Source organism: Melozone crissalis, unplaced genomic scaffold (assembly GCF_028551555.1).
Source record: "Melozone crissalis strain CALT ecotype California unplaced genomic scaffold, PUWL_Pcris_2 ptg000061l_1, whole genome shotgun sequence".
In the NCBI taxonomy this organism is placed as follows: Eukaryota; Metazoa; Chordata; class Aves; order Passeriformes; family Passerellidae; genus Melozone; species Melozone crissalis.
The window spans coordinates 14363191-14378776 of record NW_026535839.1 but is presented as its reverse complement, the minus strand read 5'-3'; the positions used below and the strand labels follow the sequence as shown (position 1 = coordinate 14378776).

Here is a 15586-nt window from a genome sequence, read left to right as displayed (position 1 = left end):
CCTCAGCTCCTGCTCACTTTTCCTAAAGGCCATGCCAATGTTTAACTAACATAAAGCTCTGTTTAGGGGGATAAAATGTTGGGACTTTTTTTAAAATAAGAAAGGAAAAGCAGAGTACATAAAGCTGCAGACATCAACTGTATTTTTCAAGCTATTCAACTTCACTTTAAAGTTTTCTCCAGAGTGCATCACCCCACATAATTTCTCCATTTTTTTATAGCTGTGCTAATGATGTTCTCATTTCTTCTGTAATCTGTTGCAGTCCTACACATTAGATTCAGTGATGACTTTGCAGAAAACACAGATTATGGTGTTGGCAGGAATTCCCTTCCCTGGAGGTACAAGACATTTGAGTTAGGTGAGGAGGGCAGAGTTTGCAGTTTTTCCTGGCAGTGGTTCAGTGCAGTTCTATATTTATTGTGACTCAAAAAAAGCCTTTTATTTAGTCTGTGTATGAAATGCCTCTTGCCTTTCTTTTGGAATTAGTGAAAGTTGAGAGCATTTTATATCCTCAGAGATTTTACATTTTTACTAGTGAATGTCAATGTGGCAGAAAATTTTGATTAATAATACCTATGGCAGGGGGAATACAGGGCTTGAGAGAGTTGCAAATTATTTGGGGAGAGCAGGATTAGTGCATTGGTTGCTAATCTGTCTACTGCTACAGCACTAGAGCAATCTACATTAATTTACTTTTTCTGAGAATGATATGAAAAGGAATAAATAATTTTCTAGGCTGGAAAATGTGAGTGTGTTATTGTGGTATGTTGTCATGGAAATGTTTTAAGAGACCACAAATAGTTAATAATACATAATATTGTAGATAATACATTAGTTTAATCAGTGAGTGATACAGATCAATGAACTGAAACTGATGCTAGAGGGAACTGAAAAGAAAATTAATAATTTAAACTGCACTCTGTTTTTCATAAAGCTGAATACAGGCAGAAGGGATGGATAGAAGGAAATAGAGACATGGATTATTTGTGTAATTCATCCACCTGTTTCTTCCAGTAAATAAGAAAACCTGTTTTCAGTCCTAGATCAGCCTTCTTTATATAGGTTAGCTTCTGCTCTGCCTCTTTGTCTTCTCAAAATATTTTTCAGATGTTTAATGTCTCTAGAATTAAAAGTCCCCCTGTAAACTAGTTTTTGTAAATAACTGATGTGCTTGGTTGAGCAGCACATGCTCTCAGCACTGGGGCTGAGAAACCAATCCTACAGCAATTTTATTTGTTCTTTCCTCACTGATTTGAAGTGAAACAAGTCAGTGACTGAAATCCATGTATTTCTTAGGGCACCAGTCCCTAATCTCCCCCACCCTCAAGATATCATGTTTTAAAAGGAATCTTTGCCTGCCTACAGCAGTCAGGCTGTTCAGTCACTGCCTGGGGAAAGGGAACAATGATTGGAGTGACTGGGAGACCACAATATCCACAATATCCACAATATCCACAATTTCCTTCAGGGTCTCTCATCAGCCCCCAGCAGGGCCACAGGGAGCAGCTCAGGTGCTGAGTGCTGCTCTTCAAAAGGGTTTGGGGAGCAGCTAGAGAGCATGAAGTCTTGCAGACGTTTTTTATTAACTACTTGTTTAGGAAAGCACAGAGGTATTTTCTATTTTCTGCTGTAGCCTGAGCACCACCTCTGAATACCAGAAATCAAATAAAATTCCTTATTTCCTGCCTTCCCAAAGGAACTGCATTACCTATGAACCTTGTTTAACTTTGGGCTGTGATCAACAATTCCCCATAAGAAGGGATTTTGGATAGTCCAAAAAGGAAAGACAGCAGTGATATATGTGCTTGTAGTATCAATGTGAGAAGAGTAAACAAGGAAAAATATTTCTGTTTCTGTGATTTCCCATTTGACTTTTTTGTTTGCCACTTAACTAATAATGGATGGGATGAGAAAATATCCAAACTGTGATTTTCAGTGGGGAATAACAATAACAGTCAGATTTGTACATATTTCCAGTACATTTTTACCTTTTTTTTGCTAACCCACATCCTCATTTATGTTCAGCAGAAAACATCTATGGACAAGCCAGCTGTTTTTCTATAAATACCTGAGCATCAATGCTGTGTGTTCCCTACAGGATTTTTCACCACCACTACTCTGGGGTACAATTGCCTGTCCCTGACTGTGAGTTTTGTGTACTCCTGAGATTTTACATGTGGTGGGAACGTGGAAGGAAAGGTCAGGTCAGTGAGGGAGGTGCAGGACAATGATGGGCTGCATTCAAGCAGAGCCTCCTCAGGGCAGTTCAGCTCCCTGAGCATCCTAAATTTGTTTACTCAGTCTGGCATCTTCTCTTTATCAGATTATTGAGATCTTCACAGACCTGCACTCTCAAACCAGGAAATTCCTCAAAGATGTGGTTCAAAATGTGTGTGTGTTGTTTTTTTTCTATTTGTTTTGTTTAAGATGCCAAAAATTGGTATTTACTGAGTGCCCAGCATTTAGGTAGTTGAGATGAGATTAATCATATCTCTGTACTGAATTCTGGTGATTTATTAGAAAGAAATTACATTGACAAGCTGTGAGCTTGTGTGGACAGTCCAGGATCCATTCTTGCTTATGGCTCCTAATAAACAGAGAAAAATCAACCATTATTTCAATTCCAAGGGTAGAAAATGTCAGTAGTGAAAAAAATCTTTTGCTAAAAGCAAACTTACTAGGTTTTGCCAAGAAGCTTGTGCAAATGGCATTAATTATGAAGAGCATGATTTTTGTCGCAGAGCATTTATGTCATTGAAACAAATAGACAAAACATTTCATTCTATACAAAATCAGCACCAATGTTTTAGACCTATTGGTCAGGTTAGGTGTTCTTCAACAGTAGAATATTGTATAATTCTTTGTTCTAATATTTCTACCCCATAGACAACAAAAAACTCCCCACGAACAAACTCAAAAGCAGCACAGGATTACAAGGGGATGGCCCAGTCTTCCTCATAACCAGGTGCCAGAAAATGAAAGAGGCTCGAGTGTCTTTTAACCCTGAGCTCAAATTCTACATTTAGATTTAGAAACCTTGTACAGGTGCCACTTTGCAATTGTTTGTTTTGTAAGTGGAAAGTCAAGCAGTTCTGCTGAGCGATTTCCTGTCATTTGTGGTTTGTGTGCATTTGGATAATGCAGAAATATCCCATGTGAGCTGCTGGGCTGTGGTATCAGAGCATCTCTGCCTGCAGTCACACGTCGACACAAGGAGATCACTTTCTGCATGAGATTTTGGAGAGGTTTAAGGAATTTGAAAGTTTGGGGAAACAGCATCTGTCAGCTATTATTGTAGTGTTGTTCTTCCTTGTTTAGCAAGTTGTCAACAACTAAATTGACAGAAAATCAGGCAAATGTATTTTTGTGTACAGTCCTTGACAAGTGGTGGAGGCCCATTTGTGTCTTTTCTTGGCAGTGACATTGTAGGTTCATGTACAAAATCTGAGCAAGTTATCACTTCACTGAAAGACATTGAGTTGAGACAATCAAAAATATTTGCTTTCTGTTACAGTAACTATTTAATAATTCTACTGTAAATAAGATCCAGTTGGAAAATAGAACGTAGTAGGAAGATACTTCAACTGTCTCTGAAGTGAGCTAAATGCTCCTTTTAGCAGTTAAGCCTTTACAGATGTCAGCAGAGGAGAACAAACATCTTCATAATTTATTTATCAGAAGTGAATGTTGGTATTTCTACTTGTTCATCTAGATATTACTGTCATTTTTCTGTCTCCATCATGTCCACTTCAAAGCAAGTGAAAAGGTGAGATTCTAAAATAACTTCTTTTTGAAGCTTCCCTCAAGATTCTCTTCCCTTAGTCAAGAGAATCTAATAAGACATTGTCCATCTGCAAAGCTTTTCCATGAAATGCTCTTTTTTATTTAATTTGCATATGATTTTATTTATGTTAAAGCCACCATAAGAGCAATGGAGGTTTTCACTGTCTCCTTCAGAGATTTCAAACCAACTGTTTTAGAACTAGATGTGTGCAAGAATTGTATTCAGGGCTATGGAAGAAGAGGAGCTTGGTCACAGTCTTTTGGACTGCCAGTTCTACTGTACCTTCAAAACCTTTTTACACCATAAATGACCAAAAAGTATTTTTAAATTCTGGGATTTTCACAGTGAGTGGAGATTTTAGGCTAACTGCAAGAAGGAAAGGTCTGTTAAATATGAAAGAGGTGGAGGGATCACAAATCCTCAAGTGTTCCATGCTCCCTTGTTCCCTTCTAAAATTCTGCATTGATATTGCAGGGAAATTTTTCTTTGGAGTGTAATGTTTACTTGGGGAAGATGGTGTTAAAGTAAAAAACCCCTTTATTTAGCTGTGACATTCTTAGGATCATTTAGCTGCTAGATTGGGCTGTGCAGTGTTTGAAAAGAGGCAGAAATTGCAAGATAAGATCAACTGCTCACCTGGGGAGACTTAGAAAAGTTTCATATTTGAAGCACATGTTCCAAACGCTAGTCAGGAATGGATAGCATTAAATTCTTACATCTGGCACAGAGCTGCTTGCTTTTATGTTGGTTTCTTTTCTTGTTTTATTGTTTAAAAGGATAATAAAACCTCACAATAATATCTCATAATCAGTATAGAATATCTCCAGGCACCTCTTGAATGGTGGCTTTGCCAAGAAGAACATACGTCGGGGTTTATTTTGCCTACAGAAATGCTGAGGGTTTTCATCTGGATCCCCTTGGAAATAAATTTATGATTTGTACCAGTGCAAAAAAGGAAGAGGAAAATATTCTGCACTGGCTGAATGGATGGTAATTCATTTTGGCTGTGTGGCAAGCAGAATTAATTATCCAAGCAACGTTACACCTTTGGCATGGCTTCAGCTGTTGCATGTTGCCATAGATGCTTCAAAGTCAAGGCTCCTGCCATTTCCCTTTGGTTTTGATATAGTTCTGTGGCTGGTAACTGGATACAATAAACTGAAAATCCACCTTTAAATGAACAAGGATTCCAGCTTGTGGGTTTTTAAGCAAATTTTAGCTGTACTTCACACATACTGATCTTCACTGCTTGTTTTTAGGATTGCAGAAAACGAAGTAAGAGCAAGGAAAAGACTTGAACAAAGAGTGTTCAGATGTCTTCATGAGAGTTTTCTCTTTGGAATTCTTTCCAAATATTCCACATTGTTTCAGTTAATTTCTTTTTATTCTCAAATCTAATTAAATGCAGTGTTGATGGCAGTGGACTGTTCATGTGATGTGTTTGTTGCTGGCAGATGTGTGTTAGCTGGATCCTGTGTGCCCTGTTTGTCCACTCCTCTCTGATTTTGGCTGTGGCCACTGTTGGCGCCAGGTGCTTCAGCTCAGACTGGTTTTACATCTCTGTTTCTGTGGCTTCTGCTCTAGATTTTTATTTACCAGTCCAAATTCCTCTATAATTTTCAAAAGTAACTGTTTCCTCCTCAGGACTCTGAGGGAATCAATATCCATTCATCTTTTGAAAATCCTAGTTACAATGCTTCCAGCTGGTGATTCCAGGGTATTTTCCTCCCTCCAGTTATATTGACATCTCTGAGGTTAGTACTTCCTACAGACAGTCTTTAATTCTCCCCTTAGTCTAACGGGGCTGCTTTAGCTCTCTCTAAAGAAGAACTTCTTTTCTGAAGGTGTCAGCCAGAATTTTATCCCAGGAACATCCACATGGTGTTTCCAGGAGGAGGAATGCCATGCTTTGACTGTGATGTTTGGTTGGTCACACTGACACATTCTGATATCCTTTCCTGGAGCCAGAAACTGGGCAGTAATTCCAGGACTTGTGCATCCCCTTGTCCTGCATCTCTTTAGCCCCTTTCACTCTGTGGCCCCTCTCAGTGAAGCTGTGGCTGGGTTTTTCCAGATTTACAATTCCATCAGCTTGACTTTGCTTTGATGTTCGGATCTAACCACCTAGATTAGTGCCCTGCTCATTTTTCTTGGTGTTTGAACAACTTGTCCATATTACTAAGGTGTTTTTTTACTCTTTTCTTATAGAAGAACTATCTGGAAACATTCTGGGAATAGGCTGCAGTTCCAAACAGAGTTGTGATTACTAAGCAGTTGGGTTTTTGCCATCAGCAAATGATCATTCACTTACTAATGTAGTGAACAATTTTAAGAGAATTTGTCTTTTTTGTGTCCTGTTACTGTTGGTTATAATCATTTGTCTGATCCAGTCTCTTAACTCCTTGCAAATTGTTCCCATCAAATTAAATTTTTAATCTGTGACAATGCTAAATGCAGTTAATTGATTATGGAATGTTCTATAGCATAGTGATAGAGACAATTTTGATCAATCAGGTGCCTCTAAAGCATACAGATCTAATACTAAATCACCATTTTTCAAAAATCATTACTGTTGTTTTGGAAAGTGCCAGTCATGGTTAAAGATGTCAGAAAATTTAAGAGAAGGACAGAAAACATCCATTTAAAAATCTTGGTTTAATTTAAAAGTTAATGGTGAAAAGTGTGCAATTGGAATTTTATTTTCCTTCTGTTACACCCACTGATGACTGTCATGAGAGCAATAGGCCAGACATGGGATTAAAATTGTGCTAGTTAAGTAATTTACTAACTACTATTCTGCAGTTCTACTCTTTCTTTAGACTGCTGGCTTGAACTATAAACTTGAGAATTCTTACACCTCTAAGACATTTTACTAAACAAATATTAATTTAATATTAAGGGTTACAGAATGGAAACTATTGCCTATACAGTACTCAGAGTATTAAAAGGAGCAAATGTAATATAAAAGGCAATATTTCATAGAAACACATAAATTGAATCCTTAAAGAAATACTTTGCTTCTGATTCTTTTTCTGTAGATAGTTTCATCAAGCACGCTCCCAACAGATAATGTGAATGTCAAGGTGTAAACATGTCTTGAAACAACCCTTTAATTTGCCATGGGAAGTTATTATGGTGACTGTAAATTGTGTGACTTCCCCATGCTAAGTAAACCCAAAATGAAATCTAGACAAGCCATTAAGGAAATAAAGCATTGTTTAATTCTATTGCATTCCAGCATTATGGAAAGACATCTTGGAATTGGGATTGATTGGAACATTTTAGACTGAATATGTTGACATTGAAATCTGATTATTTTGTATAATGCTCAGATATATCAACTTTTGCTGAGCTGCCAGCATGATACCATGAGGGATGTTTGCATCTCAGCCAGCCTTTCCTAGATCCTGACCCTGCATTTTCCTCTGCTGATGAGGATCAGAGGCTCATGACTGTGGAATCTTTTCTGTATCTGAACTTGGGGTTTTTAGGACAATTATATCTTCCCAAGATACCTGGGCCACACTTTTGGTCTGCTTTGCTTTGATGCAGGTCTCTACAGTGCCTGAAGTCCTTGTGTTTCATGAGGAGCAGGTCAGGCTCTACAGGGGCTCGTGTCATCCATCCTCCTCTTGCACCTGCAGAGCCTCCAGAGGTTTAATTCAGCACAAGGGTGTCCAGTATGAGGTTTTAGCTGTGATTGTCTTTCCTTGTGGGACTTCCTCACCTAAATTTTAATTATGCTGGATGAAATAAACAAATGGGGCCATGTTTAGAACATCATTAGGTTGAGAGTTTTCAAAACAATTCTGCTCACTGCTTAAAATGTGTCAGGAAAACAGCCTGGAGATCTCCTTTGTGTCTTTTGGTTACTGTATTGACTAGTGCCTCACTAATTTTCCTTAAAATTTCTGATTTATGATCAGTGAAGAGTTTGTGAAAAAGTAGAAGGCTCATTTTTATTTTATACCATACATTTTATTTCACACCGTACATTTGTCTTCTCAACTTGATCAATAATCGGCAAATTTCACTCTTGATACTGAAGGCGTTCAAAGTTTAGCCTATGTGTCTTCTTAAGCATCACATACAGGAAGGAAAATCTTATGTACCTGATAAGTTACTTTTGTTTGAAATATTTTTCAGGTGGGATTTTTTTGGGGGGTGGTCATTCACTAGAAAACAAAATAATTTTATTAATGATTCAAAAAATGCCCTTGCCTTGGGGTTATTTGGGTTTTGGCTGTAACTAGAAAAAGGAAACACTTATGCCAGATAGAGCTGAGCTTCCTACAATACCTGCACATGGCTAAAATTGCTAAAATTACTGGGCAATTTTGATAAGTAGTTATTATATAAAAAAGGGGGTTTTCAGATGCTTTTCTGATCAATGGGTAACCAGGGCCATGTCATAAAGAGATTTTAAAGAGAAATGGAGCAGATATTCTGTCTGTGTGCATTAGGAAGTGGTGCCAGGTGGCTCAGGAAGAGCATCCAGGGTCACTTCGTGCTGTCCTGGCTGAAGCCCTGGATGCCTCCTGTGTCACAGCTATGATTCCTGCAGTTTTGGGTTTACATCCACAGGCTGGACTTCCTTTTCAATTCTGTGAAACTGTCTGCTAAAAGGACAAATGTTGTATGTGCTGTTTATCTTTCTTGTATATTTAGGAACTAAAGAAATATCTTGGTCTTTCTTATTAAGATAAAATTCTCAAAACTACTTCATCTTATAAAACTCAGCTGTAGAACAGGAAAATTCTCTGAGCTGATATTTTTATTTTCCGGTTAGATGCTTTTTAGTGGTTTTTAGGGTGTATATTTGACTCAATTTTCTATGACTACTCAAAGCAGAAAGCCCTGAATTATGCTTTATTTGTAAGGTACTAGCAGCCAAAGCAAGGGTTAAACAGAGTCCTGAAAAAACCTCAGGTTATGTAAAACCACATGCCAAGTTTCTAAAGTGAAAGGCATGAACACAGGTCATAAATCACTGTGTCTGCAGAAGATGAAGTCTCCAGAATTTATTATTTACGCAGCACTCTGATTTGCCCACGAGGAAGCTCCTTGTTGGGATAAATGCTGTAACTATAGTGATAACACTCTTGGAGCTGCAGCTTCCAGCATGGGGCACAGCCAGGAGAGCACCACAGCATCCTCTTGCTGTGCTTCCAGATAGGAAGGGGAGCATTTGTCTCACAGTAATTTATTTTTTATGGGAAACTATATGTAAACCGCAGAAGAAAAAAAAAGAAGGTAAAAGAGGGGTTGTTAAAATACTTCGAGGAAACTTGTATACTTCTTTTCTTTATGTATTGCTTAACAGCAAACAAAAACAAAGAGATTGGGTTGGTTTTTTTTTAAAAAACCAAGCTATTGGGGAAAAAGTTTTTAAATTTCTTTTCTAAAGACAGCTTTTCAAATGTATCTGTATAAAAGCATGCTGGGGTTATTTTATATGCGTGCATTTGGAGCTAAGTAGCCTTGGCTAGAGCCAGTTTTGAAGGCAGAGGTGAGATCCCCCATGTGCTTCCCTGCTCCTCCAAACCCTGTGAGAGGAGCCTGCCAGATGGAGCAGCATGAATCCATGCACATGCATTCAGATTAGTAAAAAATCCAGATTTGATGCATATCTCAGAGGTTTCTGAGTGATCTGAGGGTGTTTTGAAGGTTTCCATGAGATCACTTGTTTGATTTTTACTTGTTGCAGATAGCAGCTCTTTCACTGCAATCTGCTGGCTCTGCAGCTCAGCTCCCTGTGCTGGGTGGTTCTGTCAGTCCCCTCTTGTGCTCAGTCTTTGTGGCTGTGAAGAAAAAATGTTACTTTTCAGGATGATAATAGTCACTGAAGAAAAGCCCATTATTTTGTGACAGACTGTGTGTCTGCAGAGCTTGTTCAGCACTCAGGAAAGAGGGGCTGAATTCTCACCTGGACCTTCTGTGGAAGGGACATATGGGGAGATGAGATGGAATGGCACTTGTAAAATTACTTACTGTTCTGAGCTACCACAACAGGAGCTCTGTGATTTTCCTGTGCTTGGCTTACATTTTGTCTGAAAGAATCAAGTGAGTTTTTATTTAGAATAGCACGTTCTGATACATCATGTGGCAGTAGTTTATACACTCTAATCAGTTGTAGTTCAATCTCAGGGAAAACTTTCATCTATCTTTGTTTTTTCTTTGCTAAAGAAAGGTTTGATGTATCAGTGTGTAATATGAAGGCTTGCTTTATTCTCCCCCAATGGTGTTTATTCCTCTCTTCTCTCTGTAAGAAGCTGCTGTGTTCTCTGGGGACAGCACCAGAACCAGCAGTCTGAATTCTTGGGTTTTATTCCATGTCAATTCTTTACTGAATTTCTCCTCATTAACTCATTTTATCTGTCTGTGTTTCTGCTCATCTCATGTATAAAGTGAGAATAACAATATTCTGACTTCTTTGGAAATAAAGTAGGAATTTCTTTCTGGAAATCAATATGTTGAGGTGCAGTCCTTGTTTTCTCACTCTAAATAAGATGTCTTGAGAATTTGCTTCTCAGCTTGGACAAGATGCCTGTGGAAGTGTCTTGTCAAAACAGTAAAAAATTTTGCCTGAAGTGGAGATATTTTGTCAACTGCAGAGACAAAACAAAATCATTTTAAAAGTTTTCTGAGAGATGTGTGGTTTCTCTTTGCAGGAAGAGAAGATAGAATTTTATTCTCTGCCCACATTAATGGAAGTAGTTTTCAAACATAATTTTTGCCCACAGACACTTCCCCCCACCCCATATTCCCTAATTCTGCATCTCACAGACACTGGTGGCTTTTTCTGAGTAAGCTTTTCCAAAAAACTGAGATGTACCAAACCCTTGGTACAGAAAGGTTGGGGTCAGAAATTCATTCTCTGCCATTTTGAATGTGTCCATCTCCATCTCTGCTGGGTCCCTCCTGGCAGCAGAGTTGCCTGGCCTCTGGCAGGGATGGGTGGGGAGGCAGGGATGGGTGTACAGGCAGGGATGGATGGATGTGGAGGCAAGGATGGATGTGCAGGGAGGGATGGATGTGCAGGGAGGGATGGATGTGCAGACAGAGGGGCTGCAGACTGTGAGCAGCAGAGGACAGGATGAACGGCTCCTGAGGGTGAGCAGCCTGCACAAGACAAAGGAGAGAGCACTGCAGCTCCCAGGGAAGAGGCAGCATTTCTCAGTGTGATGATGAAGTGCTTCCATGGAGCTGCAGCAGCTTCAATAGCACTTCCATCTGGTAACTGCACTTTTATGGAATGCTTTTGCCAGATTTTTCAGTATTTCAGTGAACATGTGTATGTTTATATTGGAGAAAGGAGTTTGCTTTAATGTCATCCCTTCTGAGACACACTTGGTAATAAACAACTCCAAATCACACCTTACATTTTTTATCAGGAGTGAACTCAAAATGTTAAGCTGAATTTCAGACTAAAACTATTCATCACTTGAGAATACACCTGGGTCTTTGATAAAATATGTGTATCAGTACAGGGTTAGTATGGGAAATTCAGGCACCCCAATTTTATCTTAACATGGGATTAGTGTATGAAATTCAGGCACCTCCTGTTTGTTATTTTCTCAATTTTAGGTCATGATGTCTTTTGATTTCTGTCACTGCAGTGATTAGAGCTGAATGAATTTTCATGTGTACAGGTTGGGGAATGAGAGGAATTGGTGCCATGTGTTTCCCATTGTGGGAACCTTTATGATATCATCAGCAGAGAACATGCTCAATATGCCTTCCAGACTTAGCCTGCTATTTAGGTTGTGTGATTGCTTTGGACTGTGTCAGAAAAATATTCATATTCCCCTTGGTGCATGAATATTAAAATATTTAAAGCATTTACTCGATAAGAGGAATGATTCCCCCCCAAAAACAAAAAAAGAGAACCTTTACATTGCTAATAAAAATATGTCCAGTATCTCATTTAACATCTCATTTTGCCATGTGCACTTTCAGAAGCTCCCTATTCAATGGAGCACTAAAGCTCACCTATCCATCCTCAGGTACTCTCAGAAAAACACATTCTTGGTCCCAGTTGCTAGAAATAAAGTCCTCCTTCTGTCAGCATATGGGTAACAGCTGTCATTACCACCAGCCAGTTATATTGTCTGCTGTCCCAGTCCTTTATCTGTCCAACTCCAGACACTAATTCAGAAAATCAGAATAAATAATCAAGGCATGTGGAGCTGGGGCCAAGTGTTTTTTATTTACAACACCTGTTGCCTTTTTGAGGGTAGGCACAGGCAGTCTGAGCCACAGCAGCTTTCTGGATTTCCTAACTGGACTGCATGAGAAGTGTCATTGCAGGTTTGTTTTATTTTTTATGTAACTCTTCATTTTTATTTTAATTACAAGTTTAAAACCCAAAATAACACCTCACATCTTCCGCATAAGACTGGGCAAAATGTTTGCTGTGGGTGGAACTGTGCCTATTTTCACCCTGTGATACACAGATTGTGTTCAGCTGTAGTGCTGCTGGGGCAGGGGACATGGAACACCTCAGAGAGAGAAAGCTCTCCTGTCCTCCTCCTCCTCAGTCTTTTTTTTTCTTTACCAGTGTGTATGCTCACTGCAGTTCTCTTCATGAATCCTTGGATTTTCTCATGTGAATTTTCAAAGTGCATTGTGTTTTGGCTGTGGGGAAGAAAAGAAAGGGGAGGGGGGAAGTACCTCTCTTCCTATTTCTTTAAAGTTTCCAAACTTTAAACTTTTTTTCTTAATTATTTCTGCCTCCTGAAACCATGTCAGTTGAAGCTGAGATGTTTTTGAACAAAAGACAAAGGCAGAGTTTGAGTGCTCAGTGATCCGGTGATGGGGCTGCTGGCCTGGCCAGGTGTTTGGGGCACCTGGTCCTTGTTGGGTGAGGTTGTAATGACCCAGAGCAGCTCCACACAGCCATGCACAGCTGTGCCTCCTTGGGTGTCAGCTGGAAAGAGAGCCCTCATCTGAGTTTTTAAAGCACCAAAGTTTGTTATGTTTAGAGGAATTGGTGGAAGAGGTGCTTTGGAGGACACAGCCCCTTGTGCAGGTCAGATAAATTATCTCCCTTTCAACCAATTATTTGAATTAGCTAATTAATGTAATGAATAATATTTTATCTGTCCAGAAACCTTGAATTACTTTTGTCTTTAAACTGTCACGAAAATTACATCTTGTTTAACCAGATTTCACATCAGTTTTATGTGGTGAAATTTAGAAAAGTAGAAAGAGGACTAAAATGTCTAACAAAATCAATTAAAACTTTAGAGTAATTTAGGCTCTGAAGATCCAATACCTCTCTAAAGCACAATTAATTATAGTAATTAAAAAAATTTACTATTAGTTCTCTTCTGTAATGGGAAAGCCATAAACTCAAAGCCTGAAAAATGGAATGTATTTCTTGCAAATGTATGTAGGTACATAGATACTATATATATAAAAAGCCATATATTTCATATATATATATAGTCTTAGCATCCAGTTCCAGCTTCTACAATGGACTACAGTGTCCACTGTGTGGTATGGCAGCTTTGCTACCTGTATTAACAGAGGTGAAAAAATCTGCACTTGAGTTCCCAGTGTAGGTGATTTTCTGTGCTATTTAAAAAAAAATAATTAATTTTGTGAGAATTGATTAGTATCTAGGTTTACAGCTACACAGGTACAGGACAGAAAGGAGAAAAGAAAATACAGCCTCTATATGCATACAGCTATATGCATGTATTTATCCTAATTTGAAATAATTACTTTCTTGCAGAACAGCCAGTGATTTCTCATTTCTGCATGTAAACAACATTTATTAAAAGTTAGAAAAGACAAAATACATTTTGGAGAAAAAGGCTCTTAGAACTCTTAAACTAAATTAGTTTTGTTCTAGAAGGAACCACTGAAAGTGGTTTATTCACTGACAGGTTTTGCTCTGTGAAATAGCTGTTCATGCAAGGCTTCTGCTTGGGCTTTAATCATTTTAACAAGGATATAACATGTATTATATGTAGCATGTACTCCATATCTATCTATAAATATACATATTATACTCAAATCCAGAATCCATACAAGAGACCTCTGAATATTCAATTTCCTGGCAAAATGTCTCAGTGGGAAATGAGCACAGCCAGAGTTGCAGTGGCTTCAAACAGTGCAGGACCAACAGTGCTGAGCCTGCACCCATTTCAGGGCTGCTTGGGTGGAAGGGGCAAGGAAAGGCACAGGGAACTGAAGATGTTCTAGGAGTCCACAAAATAAAACTCACCTGCCTGTTCTGAGGTGCCTTTTCAAAGTCCTTGAGTGCCTCTAAGTGGCAGGAGTAAATAAGAGTGGCAGAGTTAAATCTGCCAAATGGGATTAAACGCCAACAAAACCATGCTGAAAGGATCTCTCCCTTTGCAATTTCCTGCATGGGAATTACCACACTCTGCAGGGGAAACCCCAAAATGCAGATACGGTGTGACCTGGACGTGAGGAGATGCTGTGGCTTCCCTGGGTGGAGTTTCTCTCCATGTTTCAAAACTCCCTCAGAGATACCCATTTTTAGCAAATCCATGTAAAGAACCACACCTGTGTTTTTCACTGCCCCTAGAGTTGTTATTTATTCTTCAGTCATTGGGATTAACTAGAACAAAGTGCAATGATAGTTAGGGTTTGTTTCTTAATTAATGTCCTGACAGTCCATACAGTACATTTTCTGTGTTGGGCAGCTGGTGGGGGTGGCTGGCAGTGGAGTCAGGCCTTGAAAAGCTCTGTGGGCTCAGCAGCTGCTCCCTGTGGGGCACAACTTTGTGCCAGAATGATTTTGGAACAGGCTCCTTATGCCAGGGGAGCCCTTCCCCTCTGCCACAGCTCCAAACTCCCCTCTGATACAGACACTTCATTTTTGATGGGAAATATTGATTTTGTGTGCTGCTGCTGTGATTTCACCCATTACCACCAAATCAAATCTTCTCCCAACAGTTACAAACCCACCCCAAAGGGACAGGTCTCTTTGGAGAGCACCACAGCCACCCAGGAAGAAAGTTCTCATTTTCTGTAGTCTTGCAAGAGAGTAGTAGGGGTTTTTTCCAAATAATGACTTTAACAATATCTTTCTACTTTAAAAAATAATTTTCTTTTAGATTTCTATAAAGATGACAAAAGAGTAACATTTTCTAAATTTAGATGTTTTACCTTCTTGCTAGCAGCATTCCCTATGCTTTGTGAATGATCATTCCTTTGGCAGTTATGTAACTTTTCTTTTGCTCTCTAAGTTTTTATTTCAGGTTCATGGATAAATGCTAGTGTGAAACAAGTATTTTCTGATTAAATGAGATGGCTTAAAAATATTTTTTTTTCTTCTCAATAACTGAATTGTAATGAAAAATTTGATTCCCCTATCCTAAAAAAAGTCTGGAATTTTGTTTTTCATTAATAGCAGCAGTAATCCCTCAGGTTTTAGAACAGTGCTTAAGATAAAAATGTATTTTGTATGTTCTCAATTAGTGTGAAAATGTGCAAATGTCACAGGTTGTTAATTACTTGAAGCTAGGAACCTGGAAGGAGGACAGGAGGGGCTCTCTCTAGTTTTCCTTTGATGAAATGAAATTTCATGGTCCCCCATAACTCAGTGCTGAATGAAGGAGGGGGTGTCTCCCAGGTGATAAATTTGCACTGTGCAGGCTGAGATTTATTGGAAGCTGAATCCTGGCCATAGGGTCAGTTTAGGAAAACTCTGCCAGCAGAGCAGTTCTCTGGGCCTGGTACCACCAGCATGATATAATTAAATATGTTGTTTGGCCAGCAGATCAGAGTGGGAGCTGGAATTAGGGTATGAGAGCAGTGCTAGCA

General features: G+C 38.9%; 1 protein-coding gene across 1 annotated transcript in view; it reads left to right on the top strand.

Moving 5' to 3' along the window:
- Positions 1-15586, top strand: part of SLIT3 (slit guidance ligand 3) — a 483586-nt gene that overhangs the window by 179275 nt on the left and 288725 nt on the right. The gene's annotated exons all lie outside the window — the stretch shown is intronic.